General features: G+C 40.9%; 1 protein-coding gene across 6 annotated transcripts in view; it reads left to right on the forward strand.

The window, feature by feature from the left end:
- Positions 1 to 12,916, forward strand: part of LOC125451551 (E3 ubiquitin-protein ligase RNF19A) — a 266,550-nt gene that overhangs the window by 129,815 nt on the left and 123,819 nt on the right. The window lies entirely within an intron of this gene.

The raw sequence follows: 12,916 nt of genomic DNA on the forward strand, positions 1-12,916 counted from the left end.
CTCGGATCCCATAAGATTTTTCAAACTGTTTTATCAAATCACCTTTGAAGATGGACAGCACGATGGCTCAGTGGTTAGCATTGCTGCCTCAGAGCACCAGGATTCAGTTCAATCCTCAGGCAAGTGTCTGTGTGGAGTTTGCACATTCTCCCTGTGTTTGTGTCAGCCCATGATGTGCAGGTTAACTAGATTGGCCATGATAAATTATCCATTGTGTCCAGGAATGTGCAGGCTGGGTGAATCAGCCATGGGAAATGCTGGGTTACAGGGCCAGCGTTGAACGGAGTAGGTCTAGGTAGGATGCTCTTCGGAGAGTTGATGTGGACTTTGGGCTGAATGGCCTGCTTCCACATTTCTAGGGATTCTATGATTTATTTAGATTATTCTTGAAGACCTTCCTGTATGCCCACCTCCTTGAAAATGTTAACAATTTGTTTATATTTCTTTGCTTCCTCACAAAATACATTACTTCGCATGTTGTGTCTTAAATTTCAACTATCATGTGTCCATTTTTAAAATTCATTATAGGGTATGACATCTCTGGCTGGAACAGCTTTTATTGCTCATCCCTAATTGCTCAGAGGGCAATTGAGAGTCAATTATGTTGCTGTAGGTCTGGAGTTGCATATAGGGTAGATCAGGTAAGGACATTAGTGAATTAGATGGGATTTTACAATAATTGCCAGTGATTTCATGGTCGTCAGTAGGCCAGTCTTTTATTACAATCTCTGAAAAAATGTATTCAAATGTTACCATCTGCGTGGAAGGACCTGAACGCATGTCCTTGGATCTTTAGCCTGGGTTTCTGGATTACTAGTCCACTGATATAACCATCTCCCCTACCCAATCCATGTCTTCCAGAAATCTGTGTTTTTACTTCTCAACTTTTACTGTATTAAAATTTTGGACTATCTGCATATTTTGAAAGACGCCCTATACACCCAAGTCCAAGTGATTAATCCCTGGCGAGAACTATTATCATTCTACCAACTCCTCCTCTGGAACACCATGTATCCACCCATATCTGAAAAACATCTCGACATCACTGCCCTCTAATCACGTGGACTCATATGATGCAGCATGTTGAAAATTTACCTGAAATTCCTGGTTTTTAAAAGTAGTACTAGAAAATATGGCTGAAAAATATATTTTGAAGCAACACAAAACATGTTTGGAATGAACCAAAATCAGATGGCTTTGCAATTGAGTAGATATCCCATTCACTGTATTAGAACACCATAATTGGAGTAATTGTATGACGTAACTCTTGACAGAGTACTAATTACAGGCCGATGGATGCTTGCAGTTAGTTACATAATTGGAATCACAGGATGACTACAATGTTGTAAATTATAAAATCAAGACCAAACAATTGCCTGATACTTTATTCCTCTACATTAAAAGTCATTAATCAACTCAGCTTGTTTTTGTTTCATTTTTTGGTACTAATCTTATACTAAAATAAGAAAACTACACATTTTAACATAGAAATCGTAGTAAATTCAAATTATATACAACAAGCCATCATTGGCAAAATATTAGGATGTCAATTTACAATTGTCTTGCTGCAATTATACAGGGCCTTGGTGAGACCACAACCGGAATATTGTGTTCAGTTTTGGCCTCCTTATCTGAGGAAGGAAGTTTTTGCTTATGGAGGCAAAGGTTGAATGAGTTAGGATTATATTTGCTGAAATTCAGAAGAATCAGGTGAGATCTCATGGAGACCTATAAAATTGCATCAGGACTAGACAAAATGCACATGCACGGGAGTCCAGAACCTGGGGTCAGAGTCTAAGGATATGGGGTAAACTATTTAGGATGGAGATGAAAAAGAATGCCTTCATCCAGAGACTGGTGAGCCTAAGGAATTTGTTACCACAGAACACAGTCATGGCCCAAACCTTGTATGATTTTAAGGAGTCAGATATAGCACTTGGGGCCAAAGGGATCAAAGGATTATTGGGGAAAGCAGGAACAGGATATTAAGCTCAATGATCAACCATGATCGTAATGAATAGTGGTGCAGACTCAAAGGACCGAATGGTCTACTCCTGGTCCTATTTTCTATGTTTCTAATAACATTTGACTAATTAAAAGGGACAACTTCTTGAATATTTTCCTATATTGCTGAGTTTTGTCAGAATCAGTTTCTCTTATCTGACTACGTAGTGAAGAATTTACATATTGGAAGCATTATCACAACGTTATTCAGCTTCATTCGAGTGTACCTAGAAATCTGTACATACACATCATGGAAAAGTAATAACATAAAATAGCTTGGGTAACATCATCAACCACAGGACTGAATGTTCAGTTCACATTAAACACAATATAAACGCTCTAGCGTACAAATCCACAGATGGCACAATGGCTCAGTGGCTAGCACTGCTGCCTCTCAGCACCAGAGACCCAGGTTTAATTCCAGCCTCTGGCTACTGTCTGTATGGAGTTTGCACATTCTCCCCATGTCTGCATGGGTTTCCTCCCACAGTCCAAAGATGTGCAAGTTAGGTGGATTGGCTATGCTAAATTGCTTACAGTGTCTAGGGTGGGAAATGCAGGGATATAGTAGGGGATGGGTCTGTGTGGGATGCTCTTTGGTGGGTTGGTGTGGACTCAATGGGCCAAATGCTTCCACACTATAGGGATTCTACAGATTCACAAGTTCAACAATAGATGTCAATATCTGACCCGAGCAATAGCGTCAACAATATTGCCGATGTGCTGTTGAATCCTATGGAACATATTTGCATGTATTTGGTCTTTTCATAGATTCCCCACAATGCAGATAGAGGCTGTTTAGCCGACTAAGTCTGCACTAAGCATCCAAGGAGCATTCCACCAAGGAACATTTTGAGGAAATAACCAAAAGCTTGATGAGGGCAGAGGGGTGGATGTTGTTTCCAAATACTTTATAAAGCATATGACAAGGTTCTGTATGGTAGGCTAACTTGCAAAGTTAGATCACATGGGATTCAGGAAGCGATAACTAATTGAATACACAATTAACTTGACAGTAGAAGACAGAGGGTGGTGGTAGAAGGTCGTTTTTCAGACTGAGGCCTGTGACTGGAGGTGTTCCATTAGAATCAGTGCTGGTCCGCTTTTGTTTGCAATTTATATAAGTGATTTGGATGAGAATTTAGGGGGTATAATTAGTAACTTTGTGGATGGCACCAACATTTTGGAATGGTCAACAATAGAGGACATTATGTAAAATTACAAAGGGATCTTGATCAATTGAGTCAATAGCCTGAGGAATGGCAGATGGAGTTTAAGTAAATGCGGGTATTACATTTTAGTAAAACTAACAAAGGCAGGACTTATACAATTAAGTAGACAATAGTAGAGCCCTGGATAGTATTGTTGAACAGAGACCTAGGTGTTCAGGAACTTAGTTCTTTGAAAGTAGACAGGCTGGTTAAGAAGGCATTTAGCATTCTTGCCTTCATTGCTCAGACCACTGAATACAGGAATTGGGACATAACGTTGAAGTTGTACAGGACATTGATGAGGCCACTTTGGAGTACTGTGTACAGTTCTGATCGCCCTGCTACAGGAAGGATATTATTAAATTGAAGAAGGCTCAGAAAAGATTTACCTTGCAGCACCATTTCAGACTGTGTGATCTTGATCATAACATGATATGATTGAACTTTTTCAGAAGGTAACAAAGAAAGACAATGAAATTAGAATGCTTCATGTAGTCCGTAAAAACAAAATTAGCAAGGCTTTAGACAAAGTCTCAAATGGCAGAAAAGTAAAAGTTCATGGGATCCAAGATTGGCTGAAGGCAGAATACAACGAGTAATGGTCGATAACTGTTTTTGAGATTGGAAAGCTGTTCCCAGTATGGTTCCACAGGATTTAGTAAAGGATCCCGTGTTTTCCATGGTAATTGAAAAAGGCATAAATGTGCAGACGGGATTAAGATGTTTGCAGATGATATTAAAAAAAAGGCTGTGTTACAGATAGTGAGGAAGACATCATAGGGCAGAAAAGTGCCAAAAAGAATTCAATCCAGACAACTGTGAGATAAATTGGGTTTGACAGGTAGCAGGACAGTAGATAATATGCTGAAGAAGACCTACAAGATACCTGGCTGGCCAAATATATAAGAGTGGCAGCTTATTCTTCAACTGTATAAAACATTTATTAGGCCACAGCTGCAGAACTGCAAACAGTAAGTTTGCGGATGACACCATTACAGGAATGACATGATTATATTTCACCGGGTACTTAGGAGGCTTATGAGCATGTTGCAAGGAATGGAGATTATTAACAACAAAAAAGATTGGCAATGTAATTGAGATGCACGTTGTTATGAGAAGTCTAGAAAAAGTGGATAGGAGTGATATTGTTTTTTTCCTTTAGCAAACTGGAATAAAATAGGGATCATAGGCTTAAAGTACTGTAAAGTTCTAAAGAAGAGTTGAACTGGACCAAAATCTTACCCCGGTTTCTCTCTCTCCACAGATGCTGCCAGACCTGCTGGGTTTCTACAGCATTCACTGTGTTTGTTTCAGATATCAGCATCTACAGATGTAAAGTAATTGGAAGATGAGTGGGCAGTTGAGTAGCATTTCAACTCAGACGATGTTGGAAGTCTGGGAGTTGCTATGTGAAAAGATGGCAAACATAGACAAGTTAAATGTAGAGAAACCTTTAAAAAAAATGGAATGGGCATTTACAGTACCTAAACCTATATAGCTACAGACCAAACACTCTGAAATGGATTAACTAGATCACATTTATTGGCTGCACAGATATAAGAGTCATGGAGTCATAGAGCTATACACCGTGGAAACAGATCATTCGGTCCAACTGTCCATGCTGACCGGATATCCTAAATTAATCTAGTCCCATCTGCCAGTATTCGGCCCACATTCTGCTAAACTCTTCCTATTCATGTACCCATCCAGATGCCTTTTAAATATTGTAATTATACCTGCCTCCACCACTTCCTTTGCTAGGTCATTCTGTACAAGCACTGAGCTCTGTGTGAAAAGTTGCCCCTTTTAAATTTTTCCCCTCTCACCTTAACCTATGCCCCCTAGTTTTAGACTCCCCTACACTGGGGAACAAACCTTGTCTATTTGCCCTATCCATGCCCCTCATGAGTTTATAAGCCAAAGCGTCTTAGTGTCTGCAGCTCCCGCCTATTCAGCTTCTCCACAAAGCTCAAACCCTCCAATCCTGGCACCATCCTCTAAATCTTAGAGATAATAAGAACTACAGACTCTGGAGTCAGAGATAATGATGTTTGGATCTGGAGGAACACAGCAGCCAGGCAGTGGGAGTGGGAGTGGGAAAGTTCACGTTTTGGGCTGGGACCCTTCTTTAGAAATCTTTCTTGAATTCTTTCAAGTTGCAGAACATTATTCCTATAACAGGGAGATCAGAATTGAATGTCGTGTTCCAAAAGTGGCCTAACCAATGTCCTGCACAGCCACAGTATGGCCTCCCAACTCCTATACTCAAAGTCAATGTTTTGGGTTCATGATCCTTCCTCACAATAGATTGTAGCTGGGGAAAGGTTGGTGTATAGAATGCAGATGGGGTGGAGGAAGCGAGGAAGAGTAAATGATAAGTGTAGAAATGGAGCTCAGAGCGGAAGAGCAGCTATTGTGCAGACAAAGGACTGGGTAAAGGTCAGCCTGGTAGAATAAATAGCTGCTGATGGGAGCCATTATTTGCTGATAATGAGCTGCTTGTGTTAGCAGCCCATGTGATGACAAGGCCTAGTGGATGGGGGTGCTGCGGGGTTGGGGGTGTGTGGGGATAGTGGATGTTGGGATAAGAACACGGGAGAAAGTACAAGGCCCTAAAATTATTAAACTCAGTATTGAGTCCTGAAGGCTGCAGGGTTCTCAAGTAGAAAATGAGATGCTATTTCAGTTTGCAGTGAATTTTGCTGGAGCACTGCAGCAATCCTGAGATAGAGATAATAGCCAGGGAACACAGTGGTCTCATGAAGTGTGCAGGCATCCTAAAGCTCAGGGTCACTTCTGCAGACAGAACACAGGTATTCTGCAAAGCAGTCACCCAGTCTAACCTTTGTCTCCCCAATGTAGAACAGATCACATTGTGAACAGAGAAAGGAGTAGACTAGATTGAGTGAAGTGCTTCACCTGGAAGGTGTATTCTGGGCCTTAGATCGTGAAGAGGCAGGAAGTAAATGAGTAGGTGATACAGATTCTGCATTGCATGGAAAGGTGTTGTTGCACTGTGGGAAGATGTTGGGATTGGAAGAAGAGTGGAACAAGGTATCCTGGAAGGGATGGTCCCTGAGGAATGCTAACAAAGGAGGGGAATATGTGTCTGGTGGTAGCATCCCACTGGAGGTGGCAGAAATGGTGGCCAGTGATCCTTTGGATGCAGAGACTGGTGGGGTGGTAAGTGAGGACCAGGGGATCCTATGGTATTATGGGAGGGAAGAGAAAGGTAAGGGTTAAAGTGCAGGAGATGGGTCAGGCGTTGTTGACTCTGTCAACCACTATGGCAGGGATTCCTTATTTGATGAAGAAGGTGGACGTTTTGGAGGCCCCTTCTAGATACTGGAAGAATGCAGTGGTGCTTTTACAGGAAGCAGGGTGTGAGGTTGTAAGGTAAAGGCATCTGTGGGAGTTGGTGTATTTGTAGTGGACATTAGTGGCCAACCTCTCCCCAGAGATAGAAACAGAGATATCAATGAATGGGAAGGAGGAGTCAGAGATGGACCAGGACCATGGACCATGGTATTGTGGGACTGTTAATCCAAAGACCTAGGAAATGCTCTGGGGACCTGGGTTGGAATCCAGCCATAACAGATGGTGGAATTTGTATTCACTAAAAATCTGGCATTGAGAGTCTAATGATGACCATGAATTCATTGTCAGAAAAGCCCATCTGGTTCACTAGGGATGGTAACTGCTAACCTTACCTGGTCTGGTCTATCTGTGACTCCAGACCTACAGTAATGTGGTGACTCTTAACTGGGCAATTAGGGATAGGCAATAAATGCTGGTCCAGCAGTGACACCCTCTTCCTGTGAATGAATATAAATAGGTGAGTACCAGCTTGATCAATCTGCAGGTGCTGGTGGATGGGGAAGGTTCAGCCTTTTTCCTGGAAGAAACGGAGAGCCCAGAGATCAACCTGATGGGGGATGGATATGTAAAAGAATTACATGTTCATGGTGAAGAGAAGGTGGCTGGAGTCCGCAAACTGGAAATCCCGAAATTGTTGTAAAGTGTCAGAAGAATTGCAGATGTAAATGGGAAGGGAGTGGGCAAGAGGAGAAAAAGTATCAAGTCGAGGTTAAAAGCAACGAGTTCTGTGGGGTAGGAACAATAGGTCTGCCCACGCAGTTTATTTGTAGATTTTGTAAAGGTGATTGAAACAAGCTGCACGGGGTTGGGGACGATGAGCTTGGAAGCAGCGGTGGAGGGAGATCACCAGATGAAATTAGATCAGTGACCATTATAGATACAGTAGCCTGGTATTCCATGGTGGGGTTATGGTCCATGGGGAGGTAAGAGGAGGTAACTGAGAGCTGGAACACAGCCTCAGCAATCTATTGTCTGGTCAGTATGCCAGACAATAACAGCATCACCTTGCCAGCAGACTTAATTGCAAAGTCAGGGTTGGATGTGAAAGTACAGCCTGTAGTCAGATAGATTGGAGTGGGTAAGCAGGATCAGAGAAATTGACAAAATCATGTTGACAGTTCTTGTTGAACAGGTTGAGTACAGATTAAAGGCCTGAGGGTGAGGTCCAGGTGCAGAGACAGTTTTGGAGGTGGGCAAAGGTGTCTGTGGGATGGGGAGTAGATTCATGTTCAAAGAAATGGGCACAGAGGCGAAGGCAACAGAAAAAGAGTTTACTATCATGTCATGCCTGAAATTCATTAAGGTGGGGGTGCAGAGGAATAAAACTAAGCCCTTTGCTGAGCTCAGAACATTTAGGATCAGAGAGCAAAAGGTCAGAAGGGATAGTAGACACTCAGCATGAAGTGGGGTTAGGAGAGGGGATAGAGTAGAGGGAAGGGGAGAGGAGGAAGGTTCTAGAGAGGTGTGAGTACCTGAGTTGTAGCATTTTGCATTCCTTAATGCCTGTTGAATGAGTCAGAAGATGAATTAAAACGGGAAGACACGGCAGCTCTGGACCAGGGCAAGACAGGGCTGGTGGAGAGCAAGGTTGAAACTATGGATCTCAGGGTGCAGTTATCTAAAGAGTATTGTACATCATGGAAATATCTGTCATCCTGGATGGATTCAAAACACAAAGGATGAAGCTTCATATGGAATCCACATGGAATGAGTCTGAGCTGAAGGCAATCATTGAGGAATGTGATGCAGCTCTGGAAGCAAGTTTTGGCAAACACCTTGACAAACATCATGAGCAAATGAAAGTAATAATTTCCAGCTTTTCACATAACAGTAGTTTATAAATAAAGGTATGCATTCCCAACATGGGTTGGTTAACTCATTTGGCTGGAGAGCTGATGTTGCAATGCTGAGTGACAGCATGAGTTTAATTCCTACATTGGCTGTGGTTACCAACAAAGGATTTTCCTTCTCAACCTTTCCCCTTGCCTGAGGTATGGTCACCCTTAGGTTAAACCATCACCAGTCAATTCTCTCTAATGAGAGAGCAGTTTATATTCCCAACAAGAATGAAAGAACAGTGGCCCTTGGGAATACGACTGAGTATTTACCACAACAGGCCTAAAAATAATTCTTAAATATTATTCTTTGTTCACCTATCACTAGCCTGATTTATATGTACACAGTCACTGTTCTTTCCATCCAGTGGGCTTCAAGTTATTACCGTGTGACTGAAAATTGCTGGAAATTTCTAGTTTTAAATTTGTTGAAGTTGTAATAGCAGAAAATTCAGATGAAAAATTTAATCAAGCAGAAAAAGGCTAGTGTGAGCCAAAATTTTAAAGCCAAATGTTTTGTTGCAGGATAGATTTTCCTTTCACTGTTATTGGAATGCCATAATTGGAGTATTTATATGATCTAACTCTTGCTACAGCATTAATTACAGGCTAATGCTGTTTGAGGTAGTTACAAAGTAGTAATAACATGGTTCTGATTATGATTTAAAAGATAAATTCAAAATTGAACAAATGCCTTTTGTCCTACTGCCTCCATTTGTTACCCTTTACATTTCACTAGGAGGTCTCCCACTGGCATTTTTCTCAGGTATTTCAGACTGATAATGAAGCAAACAAAATATTGACTTCAATATTGAGTTCAATCTTGACTTTACATTTATAACAAGTCAGCAACCCATTTGATATTGCTTTTTTATTAAATAAATGGGAAGTGGGTGTTACTGGCTAGGAAACCATTTATTTACTGCCCAGTGGGCAGTTAAGAGTCAAATATATCACGGTAGATCTGGAGTCACCCATGGGCCACACAAGGATGACAGATGTCCTTTCTTAAAGAAAATTAGGTAACCAGATGGGTTTTTACAACGATCAACAATGGCTACATGGTTGCCATTACATAAACTTTTTTTTTTGTCCAGGCTTTTCTTCAATTCAAATTTCACCATCTGCCATCACAGAACATTAGCTGGGGTCCTGGATTTCTTGCCTAGTAATAGTACCACTATACCACCACCTCCATCTTGTCGTTGATGGGGTAATAGAAGGATGAAGAGAAGGCACAGCAAACAATTAGGAAAATAAATGACAAGTTAGCCATTATTGTGAGAGGATTGGAGAACAAGAGTAAGGAAGTCTTGCCGCAGTTGTTCAGGGCTTTGGTCTGTCCATACCTGAAGCACCATGCAGTTTTGGTTTCAATATTGACAGAAGGATATACACACAGTGAAGGTGGCATAGTGAAGGTTCACTAGATTAGTTCCTGAGATGAGATGTCCTATGATGGGTAGCTGAGTAAATTTAGCCTATATTCTCTGAAGCTTCAAAGATTCGGAGATGATCTCTTTGGAACGTATAAGATTCTGAAGGAGCTTGATAGGGTAACATTGCAAATTTGTCTCACTTGGCTGTAGAATTGAGAACATATAGAGCAGTATCAAGATGTGCCTGGCACTGAATATATTTAAGGCTGAGATCGACAGATACTTAGACTTTTTGGAATCAAGGAATATGGGGAGTGGTGTGTGAAAGAGGAGTTGAAGTCATAGATCAGCCATAATTATATCGAGTTGCACACCAGCCGATTACTCATGTTGTCATGTTGATAGGTAGACAGAAAAATTGCAAGTAGAATTCTATCTGGAGAGTTTTGAGACATTTTATTAGGAAAGGCAAACAAAGCCAGGGAATATACAATAAACAGTACGATACTGAGTTGTATCAAGCAGAGTGGACTTGGAATGTAAGTGGGGATCCAGTGGAATCCAATCAAGGCAAGTAGGTACGGCAGGTAAGAAGTCCTGGGGTACTTTCCTTTATTAATTGAGGCACAGAATGTAAAGAGCAGGGAATTCATGCTAAAAACGTATAAAACACTAGCAAAAAGCATTAGTTGGAGTACTGTGTAGTGTTGTGGTCTCATGACAGGAAGGGAGTGAGCACAGTAGCAAAAGTGTGGAACAGATTTATTAGGATCTTGTCAGGAATGGAGAACTTTAGCTGGAGTTGTTTTTCTTAGAGCGCAAAGGGCTGAGGGGAGATTTAATTGAGCTGTATGAAATGGGTCCTGATAGCATGCATAGGAAAGAAGATTTCCTGAAATCAATAACCTAGAGTGTGGATATTAAGTAATCAGCAGAATGATTTGAAAGGAGTTGAGAAGAATTTTCTTTCAGTCAGATGGTGGTGGGGTCTGAAACTCACTGCCTAAAATGGCTGCAAAGCAAAAGCTGGAAAATTTGTTGGACAGCTGTTTTTGAATGACAACACCTTGACATGCTACACCTTCTGTATTATAAATTTATTTTATTCTATACTCAGTTTAAGACAGCATGTTAACGAGTAGGGAATGGATAAGTTAAGGAAAACAATTCTGCTGTTTTGAAAATACCATCTACCTTCTGTTTCAAGCACATAACATTCATGTAATTCTTCGGCAATAATTTACTAATAACTTTCCTGTACATTCAGTAACACTCGTTCCCAGCTTGTCATCAATTATTCACTATCTTCATCTCATTATAAGACAATAATAATGGTAGAAGGAGGCATGATTACATTATTTGTTATTGACCACTATTTCTATAATGTTGCATGCCATTTGTACTGTAACAAAACATGGACAAAATCCAAACTAAATTAAACCATAAATGTTGAATATTGTCTGAATTATATTTTGCATATTATTGTTACAAATCAATTGAATATCTGGCTGCTTTTGGCTCCTTCATTTCACACACCAAAACCAGTTACATTAAATTTGATGAAACAGGATGTTGCAGTCTCTTGTTCACTCAAGACAAAATGCGCGCACTCCACAATTAGCTGTCTTTTTTTATTTCAGCAACGCACTGCACTATTCAGAAATATTTCTTTTGTGGCACAGAAAAAGGCTGGAAGTATTAGCAATGGTACTCCTAGCAACCAATATCATGGCACAATGCTGCACAGTTGGGGTTTGTTAACCACTAACACCCACACACACAAGACGTGAAAGAAAAATAGAATTTTTATTTCTTTTTAATATTGTTGTTCTGCTACCAAAGTTAAAAGACTCCAAGGGCCAGCAACTTAACAGGCAACATTGTGGAGCTAGTTATTCTCACACAGCTCTCACTAGTGTAGGACTGCTGTGATCTGTGAACATATTACACAAGCAGTTTATGTTAATTGCTTTCATACAGTGCCTACTACACAAATTGGTTGTTTTGGAGGGAGCAGGAGGCTTGGCAATGAGCCATCAGCTTCCACGGAGCTGCTGCCTGTAACTAAAGGTGAGGCTTTATTGCAGGAGTCAAAACTTATTTTATTGATTCACAGGACATGGGCGTCACTGGCTAGGCCAGCATTTATTGCCTATCCTTAACTGCCCTGAAGAAAGTGGTGGTGAGCTGCCTTTCTGAACTTGAAGTCTTTGGTTGTAGGCATACTCACAGAACCGTTAGGCATGGAGTTCCAAGATTTCGGCCTAGTGACAGTAAAGGAATGGTGATCTCGTTACAAGTCAGGATATCACATGGCTTGGAGGGAACTTGCAGGTAATGATGCACTGATGTTTTGCTGATGCTATTTAATTAAGGAAAGAAGCAGTTCTCCTCTTGCCAAAGTACAACAGTATCACTTAAGTGCTTTGAAGCAGGAGGATGCCGTTTGGCCCATTGTGTCTGCATCACAGGTAGCCATGAGATTCTACACCAAAAGCCTTGCAAATGAGCCAAAGAGTATTCTCCATTCTGAAATTAGGCGTAAAATGCCTAAAACCAGGATTAAACAGTGCAGACTCTCATGTATATGAATAGTGGATGCTGATACTGAAGGAATTTTCTAAAGATCATTAAGCCTTTTCCACACAATGTGAGTGTGAAAAACATCATTTTCACCATGTTGCACTGAGCCAGCAAAGTACTGAGACAACTTTTCAGCTGGTTAGAATGTTTCTTATTCATGTTGCTGTAGAATTATTATCATATACTATGGGTAAAATATTATGGGTCTTTTTTCACACAATACATGTCACGTTTAGTGAGGTAATTCCAGTGAGGCCGAATTAGTTTTTTTAGCTATATCATTCCAAACTCACCGTGGTACTTGGAGTTTCAGCCAATATATCAAGCATCACGCCCAATTTCTACACCGTCTTTTCACAGACCAACCCATCATTCACTAGAGATCCCAGATTTGACCAGCATGCATAACACTAGCACCATCTTTAAATGTACATTGTGCACTTGGGCAAGCACTGCTCCTTCAGAGCTGCCTTGTGTTGATCCAGACATTTGCTCCAGACTGGGCAGACAAGGAGACATTGGCATC

The sequence above is a fragment of the Stegostoma tigrinum genome, chromosome 5, assembly GCF_030684315.1.
Source record: "Stegostoma tigrinum isolate sSteTig4 chromosome 5, sSteTig4.hap1, whole genome shotgun sequence".
NCBI lineage: Eukaryota > Metazoa > Chordata > Chondrichthyes > Orectolobiformes > Stegostomatidae > Stegostoma > Stegostoma tigrinum.